Raw genomic sequence first — 9,291 nt, forward strand, 5'->3', positions numbered from 1 at the left:
TTTTATACACTTTTGGCCCAACAGATAAAACTTTATTGATATTTATAGAAAAAAAAACTAAAAAAATTGAAAACTGAAAATGTCCGTAAACAGCTCAAAAAGAGTCAAAATTTTTTCAAAATTGTATGGTGTATAGGAAATTATAATATAAACATTCAGTAAAATTTGTATGTATCTACAGTTATTCGTTTTTGAATTACAACAAAATAAGGAAATCGCTACGTGAGAAATCGAGTGAATATCCAATGTTGTAAAAATTTGAATTTCAAACGATCATAAAAATTTAATTTGACTTTCTTATAGATATTTTTTGTTTGATAAAGGTAGGTGATCTTATAAGGAATCTTGTATTAAACTTTCATATCTTAGATTTAAAAAGAAAAATTTTTATGAATTTCTAACTCGAAATAATTTGCAAATTTTCGTGATTTTTCCATATTTTGTCATTTTTTAAATGCTTATAAAAAAAAACTGTGACTAACGATTTTTAATATTTTTCATCTGCCTTTGAAACAATATACTAGGAGTCTTCTATTAAATTTTCAAGCTTTTTTATCCAACAAATAAAATTTGATTGATATTTTTAGAAAAAAAACTAAAAATAAATGGAAAATGAAAATGTCCGTAAAGAGCTCAAAATAAATCAAAACATTTTGAAAATTTTACCGTGTATAGAAAATGCAAATATAAACAACCTGTGAAAATTTCATATATCTACGGTCATTTTTTTGTTACACCAAAAACCAAATTCAATTTTGTGAAAAATCGATTTTGCCTAAAAATTCCCGTTTTTCCTTAATTTTTCTTTTGTTTTTCCCGGCGCTTTTGAAAAATGCAGTGAAATTTAAATTTTGACCTCCCATTGCACCAACGATATTCACTTTCTGATCGAACAAGATACTGAAGTTGAAAATCGTAGCATTATTTCGACTACTTATCGTGTACATAGACACAAAAAAAATAAAAAAAATATATAAAAAAAAAACACACATCATTGTAAAATCAATACATTCATCGTTCCATTCAGAATCTAAAAACATATTTCATAATTTTTTTATTGTATCATTATTTCCTCGTAATTTTCCGTCACAGTTATTTTTTGTGATGAGCACCTTGGAATATCTACAAATAACAATATGATAGAAATTTCTCTCAGAAATACATTCTTAGTAATACAGACAATAGAGTTTATTTTGCACACGTCGTAAATCTACATGGACATGTTTATTATAAACTAAACTTGTAACATAATTGAGTAAAACCAACATATTGTTTACAGTAAAATACGATACCGATTTATAAATGTAAATAAAACAAACATCCAAACTACACTTTGCATAAATACATAATATACTTTTTAATATAATTTTTATTCATTAAAATATAAATGTATCGTATGAAGAAATTATTTGGCACATATTATAATATATGCGTGAAATTACGTTGTCATAATTCAGTGAAAAGTAATTTTTTTGACAGGTATTCAGTTAATTTAATTTATGACAGTACGATGATATTTCTAAATTGTAAAAATGACAGTGATGATACCTAACACATTCAACTGGGCAAGGAAGGGTTATTGTATACATTATGATTTCATGAAGAGTTTTTTTTAATCTACCTAATCCTAACTTTGCAACGATATTTCATAATTTAATATAAAAAATATAAAATGTTATATTTTTCATCTACACTGTATTATACATTATCGTATTAGAAAAGTGTATTACTTATTAATTATTTATGTAAGTATCTAGCCAACAATGAGTTATTTCCGTACAAAGTGTATTCGTTATAACGTCGACAAATTCCAACATCATAAATTTAGCAAATATTCAACATTTAAATTTTGTACGATTTCGAGATGATGAAGATAATTTAAATACATCATGTGAAACTAAAATATAAATTATGTATTTTGAACATGGTGTAATATTATGCTATTTACCATCAATTTAAAACCGGTTTTAATTATACAGTATCACAATTTGATTGCAATAAAAAGGTTCGTTAATTTTTTTTTTAATTTTTGCTTTTAATCTGTATACTAAACAGCGTTGATGAGTAAAACGATTACGAATGTCTAATCGAAATAATAATGTTCAGCGAGAGTCGATTAAGATAAGGTTGAGTTAAGGCTGTAAAAATCATTATTATCATAAAATTAAAAAAAAAAAACCCAGTTTTTACAATGGTTATGGCTGTACCATACAGTTTCCAATGTAACGGAAAGAGCATACAATAAATAATAATAAATCATTTTTATATGCTCAACTAACTTCAAAATAATTGAACGGGAGTTTAGCATTTAAAATTGTACACAACAAAAATCCCAAACAATTATGTTTTATTTTTTGAGGTCGACACAATAATGCATACTTAATAAAATGTGTTTATGAAAATAGGTTTTTTTTTAAACATTGTTACATAACATCAGTTATCAATACCTATACCTACCTATTAATGTATGATATCAATATATAAGTTAGGTTAGGCAGGTTACCTGCTACATTATAAAGAAATATAATGATTTTTTAGATCGATACGTCTTGCTTTATTGGTTTGTGTACTGTTTTAATAATTTCGCTGCAATGATAAATAAAAACACCGATTACCGTACCCACAGGTAATAATATGTTAATCATCTTTTTGGCCTATCGACTTAAAAAGCACATGCTTTCTCTTTTAAACAGTTCAATTATGTCTTGCATTAACATTAATCATATACCATAGTCCGTCCCATACACAACGAATTGTAGGTACAAACATATTTTGTTCCATTAAATTAAGAGTCCCATTGTATGGGTAACCGAGTTGAAATATTTTGATTTGAATATTTAGAGAAAAAAATAGTAACATATTAATCATTAAATCTTGTCTTGTCGAATTGTTGTTATTTTACCATCATGATAAATCAGTTTGTTAATGGAATGAAATTTGAGTTGCTACGAAGTCTAACGTATACAATCAATTGTAATCACATCTTACATTACGGGTATCTAGTAATATTATATTGGCATTATTTAGACATCACATTGTTATCACATATTATATAAAATAGTATTTAACTAAATTATACTTAAGTTAGGTATATAAAAAAAAGCTAAAACATTTTCCAATTTACCAAATAATAAAAACTATAGTATAAATAAAATACCAAATACCTACGAAACAATGATTAATAGTATTAAAAAAAATGTTTAACTAGAGTTAGAATAGTATCTAACTATAATTAATTATATTATAATAATATGTAATAACACAAAAAATTGCTATATAATTTTTGAATTTCCAAAATAATAAAAATTATAGTTTACCATGTACCTACGAAAGAACCTTTTTAGCTTATTGTTATGGGGTGATTGCGGATAAAAATAATACTAGCAATCATCATATTATAATAGTAATATATAGTGCGAATTAATAAAATTATTTGTATAGTATATTAAAAATACTAGGTATCACATAGATTTATAATTTTGATTCATATGACGTGACTTTAATCATAATGAAACGATTCGAATATATTATAGTTATATAATATATTAAAGCTAGACATCGGATACATGCAAAAAAAGCATTGTTTTGCGTAAGAAATTAATATGGAAAAAAAACAATTTAATACCTAGTAAAATTGTATTAGAACCATAGTATATGAATATCCTATAAAAGTATATTATTATTATGTACATTATACACTTTTTTAACCTTATATTATTCTTAGGTACTGTGGTATCACCCGTATTGAATAATACGCGATGAACCAACTATATGCCTTACCTCCGTACACTCTAAGCTAATGACTACCTATCTCTAGAATAAATTCAGATTAATGCACTGTTAGCTTTTGAGGTATGATGGTATGCGTTTAGTCAATCTTAGGTCCGTTCCCTAAATTGGAATGACTATTAGGACGCCACAACCAGAGCACTGTTCAGTTTGTAATAAACCTCATTGACTATAGCCTATAGGTGTGTGGGTCTGAGCTAGGGCTGTTCGATTATTTTGATTAATCAAAATTTCCTCCGATTAATCGATTTAATCGATTATTTTACGCATCAAAAAAAAACCGATTAATCGTAATATTGATTAATTGGTTATTAATCGATTAATCGAATATCGGATAAATCGATTAATCGAATATCGGATATTAATCGAATATCGACTAATCGAATTTTTTTTATGTCATAAATCTATTAATCAAATCAGGATATTTTAGAACTTTATATTCGGTTATGACTCAAGACTTAATAAAATTGCACTGTTAACTTATTAATAAATTAATTACTCAATTACTTCTTGATTAAATTATAAATTATTGATTGTTACAATTAATCGATTAATCGTTAATTCAATTAATCGATTAATCGGTTAATCGCGATTCTGATTAATCGGTTGATTAATCATTTTTCAATTAATCGATTTTTTCAATTAATTGTGCATGACCATAATCGATTCCCCCCAAAAATAATCGAACAGCCCTAGTCTGAGCACTGTTCAGACCGCCGTAGCCCGTTCTCGCCGACTCACTCAGTGACAACGGGGACTCCACGTGCCTGCGCGTACGGCGGTGTTATATAGTAAAATATCATTGCTGCCTCAGCACATATCGCTTCGCTGGCCTGACCTATGTCAATAATTTACAATGTAAAATATTCCCACCTATATTACATATATATTAAATAATAAATAGTGACGACTGTCTACAATATACGACAGTACCTATATAATATAATACATATACACGATATTCACATGGACTATACCAGCATAATATATCTATTTCCCGAGGGATAAGAAGAAAATAATTTATTTTAGTGGAGATAAAATCATTAGTATAAAAAAAACATAAGAAACCAAGCAAATAGGGGTAAAAAACAAAAATTAAGAAAAACCTTTAGATTCTGATTAACAAAAAAAAAAGTTTTCTAGTGAAAACTAATGCAATTATTGTTGTACAAGAATCGTATATACGTCACGCATGCGAACATTTTTAACGAACAATGGAGAAGTAATGTGCCTGGAAATCACTTGGAGTAAATCGCTTTTATTATTTATCAATCAATATATACGTGGCACGTGTTGGGAAACCCATTAGCTCTGTTAGCAGGGTACTTTCCAATAGCAGACACTATGATAATATGTATTTCGTTAAAAAAAATTACAAGTATAGAATAGTGTGTTTAATAATAAGTCATATATATATTATATGAGTATATAATGATTAATGGCCCAAATAAAAAAATGCAACATCCGATCACTTATTTGTCGCTTTTTTATACACGCAATAGGTATACTAAATGTCCTTTCCAATATTTGTTTTTGAAATACATAATCTGTAAATAGTTATATTTTTTACAATAAACGCATGAGTGATATAGTACAGATCACATGTAAATTACCAATAAAAAGAAGCTTCTTACTGGATTAGGTACTTATAAGTATACATATTTATTTGAGAGGTCTCTGAACCATTTTCGAGCTAATAATTTAGATGGGTTTCTGTGGATACAATTTGAGTTGAGGTTTTTATTGAAAGGGTTTTTATGGCTAGCTAGGCGGAACCGGAATCGTTTGTGAAAGGTGGATATGGTTTAGGACATGGTGTGTAAGTGTAGGTTGGTGTGAAATTGTGATTGGAAGCGTATAAGAATTTGGATATAGTCCAGTAAAAGGCTCTGTAAATACAACTTAAAAATCCCCTCTAAAAACACAGGACAGCTGGTGGCTCTACGGTAAAAATCTATTTACAAACTGGATATATGTCATAACGGATGTATTCCTATTCACATCACCGTTTTCGAGAGCAAGAGTTGTGTTGGTATTATTTAGCCTATACTATGTGTACTATGTCGTTCTTTGAAAAAATATCTACAACGCAAGGAAAACATCGTGTAAATCCCATCAATAGTTTCGACGATTACCGCATTCCAGATAATGATTTTTCTATTAAAATTGTTTAATGGTAAAATATTATATAAAACTAGCTGACCCCGTGCACTTCGTTGCTCATTAAATGTACCAACTCTATATGACCCAAACATTGATCAATTCGTTATTTAATATTTGGTGGATGGCGTTAAAAACGTACCTTAACTTTTTCGTTGCCCGGAGTAAAAAATTTTGATTCCTGCGGTAGATCACAGACCCCGTGCTGTTTGTACGTAAGTGTAACATTGATAGGTACTCTAGATTGAAATCATACCTATCAATGTTATACCAAGTTTGTCGTTTTGTTTGTCGGACAAATATCGTGACACGGGATTTTCACAATGGTATAAGATGGCTGACCCGGCAATGCTTTTGCCGTATATTTGAAACAATTATAAAATACATTTGGCTATGAGTAAAACATTTTTCGTAGGTCATCCCTACTAATTCGAAGGTTTGATAAAAGAATTTTTGAAATCGGTTCAGTAGTTCCAGAGATTACTTTCAACAACGGTAACTAACAACTCCTCTTTATATAATTAAGTATAGAGTAGGTATAGAAGTATATATATATTGACAAAAAAAAATACAAATTAACAACCATGCCCGATTACCAACAGCAACCAATATATAATGCACTGTTGCGCCACTGTTGTAATTTTTACATCCAGTTTTCCTACGTTTCCAGTGGATTTTCCTAAAATGTTATTTCATTCAAACCTTCTCCTGGAAATAACGAACATCTTAAAAAAAATTTGAGCCAAATCGGTCCGCCCGTTCTCAATTGATGAATTGTTATACATTTTTGGCTCCATTTTTATATATATATAGATGTATCTCTAGTTAAGTTTGATAACTTAATGAGCATATCAGTTCAGGTGTATTTATACCACAAGGTGTATTTCAAAAACTCTTCGACGTTCCAAAAAATACACCATATAATACACTTAATAATCATTGGTACCATCATTACACAACCATGACTTGATCCTTAGAAGACTTTAACTAGACTCTTTGAATTGTTTATCTAGGTATATTTCCAAACAAACCACACAGCATTTTAATATTTCCCAACTATGGTAAAAATATTTTTAGGAAAACAATATAGTTATCAAAATATTTGAAAAAATTGCGTAAATAATAAGGAAATATTTTTTTTATATTTTTTGGCCAAGAAGTTCACATTTGAAAAATATTTTGTAAAAAACATTAACAAAACATTTTAATCTAAGAAATAAGGAACTCATCTTAGAAATAAGGAATGTATTATATCCCCCCTCCTATTAATGAAAACTTCTGTTTATGCCACTGTACTGAAGAACACACTTATATCCAATTAGACATGGATAGCTACCAAGATGAAAGTAATAATTATTACAAACATCATACAAACCTACACATTCCCATTCTATTTTGGAATCTATTTTATTAGATTTTTATTGATATTTTATGTTCATGTTACTCAAAATAATGTAATATTGATGGAATTAAAATTATGAAATGAGTAATATATTTGATGAAATATTTTCTAAAGAATAAGACATTTTTATCAATTCTATAGTACCTATGTATGGTATATTTATTTTTTATGTGGAATATAACTGATAATTTATCTGAGTACCTATACTAAAATATCTATGGCGTGTTGTGGGTAGCCAAATTTTAAGATAATTATTTTATCATAACATCATAATTGTTTCAAATGATAATATTGTTTATAACAAAAATAAATAACATAACTTAAAAACTCTTATTGTATAATTGTTTAAAGGAGATGACTTTAAAACAAAGAATAATTCCCAATCTTCCCTACCCTTAGTTCTACAACTATTTTACTGTTATGCAAACTTTTATTATGCAGAATTATTCACTATGTTGACTTATATGAAACCGAATGTACAGATTATTTGTTTAAACGCTGCACTTATAATTAAAATGACTTGAACCAGAATATAGAAATAATTAACAATAAATAATGACTATATAAATGTGAATTGTAGAATTCACTTTTTTATTCAATATAATTTTACTATCTAATATAAAATCTTATATATAAAATTCTCGTGTCACAGTGTTAGTCTCGATACTCCTCCGAAACGGCTTGACCGATTTTTATGAAATTTTTTATGGATATTCGGTAGGTATGAGAATCGGCTAACATCTATTTTGCATACCCCTAAGTGATAAGGGTTGTCCAGAAAAAAAAATATTATTATTTATGATAGAAATATTGTTAATATATTATATATATATGAAGGTTTGTGGATAGATTAGACTACTGGGGAGAAGATAGGCTAATTTAAAAAGGGTTAAATTTGGTTTTTTTACTCATCGGATTTTATTACGGTTAGGTTAGGTTTTTGTATTAATTGATTATATTAATCCATCGTAGGTGGAATTAAGTAAAAACGACAAACTTGGTATAGCTTAAATATTTTAGAGTTAAATCATACACTTACGTACAAACACCACGGGGTCCGCGATCTACCGCAGGTAGATTGCCTAACTGATAATGAACTGCTGTGAAACAGAATTCTTATCCTGGGCAACAGAAAAGTTAAGATAAATCTAGAACATCACACACCGAATATTAAATAACGAATTGAACAAAGTTTGAGTCATATACAGTTTGTACATTTAATCGGTAACGAAGTGCACGGGATCAGCTAGTTATACTATATTATACTCTTACTATGATAAAGAAATAGGTATAGCTTCTAATTTATAATAATAAATCATTGATTATTGACTTGATTATTTTAATATTATCATTTTTTGCAAAATATATTTTTAAATATTTAATATACAGTAAAAATTAAATTTTCAAAATAAAGCATTAAGCTATTTTTTTCGTTTAAAATATTTGGTTGTGAAAATTGAGTTGAAAACTATTACTTTTTTTTAGAATGTATTGATTTTACAATAATGTGTTTTATTTTTCTGTCCGTCAGCAACATTTTAAATAGGTAGTAAAAATGCTCTGATATTCGAGGTAAACATCTTTTCTGATAGAAAAGTGAATCTAGTAGGTATTTTTGGAATGTCAAAATTGAAATTTCCAAGTAGTTTTAAAAAGTATCAGGAATAACAAAAAATTTTTTAAAAAATGGTTATTTTTATATAAAAGTAATTTTCGAAAAATTTTATTTTATTTTTTATGTATAACTTGAAAAATAATAACCGTAGAAGTTTGAAATGTTCACCAAATATTTATATTAACATTTTCAATAAATATTAACAATTTTGAAATATTTTGACTCTTTTTAGTTAGTTATAGAGTTTTAGAAACTCTATAATAACAAAATTTTTAGAAATTTGTAATTTTTTTTTTTAAATTATTCTGGATTAAAACTTTTTTAC

Source organism: Acyrthosiphon pisum, chromosome X (assembly GCF_005508785.2).
Source record: "Acyrthosiphon pisum isolate AL4f chromosome X, pea_aphid_22Mar2018_4r6ur, whole genome shotgun sequence".
Classification (NCBI taxonomy): domain Eukaryota; kingdom Metazoa; phylum Arthropoda; class Insecta; order Hemiptera; family Aphididae; genus Acyrthosiphon; species Acyrthosiphon pisum.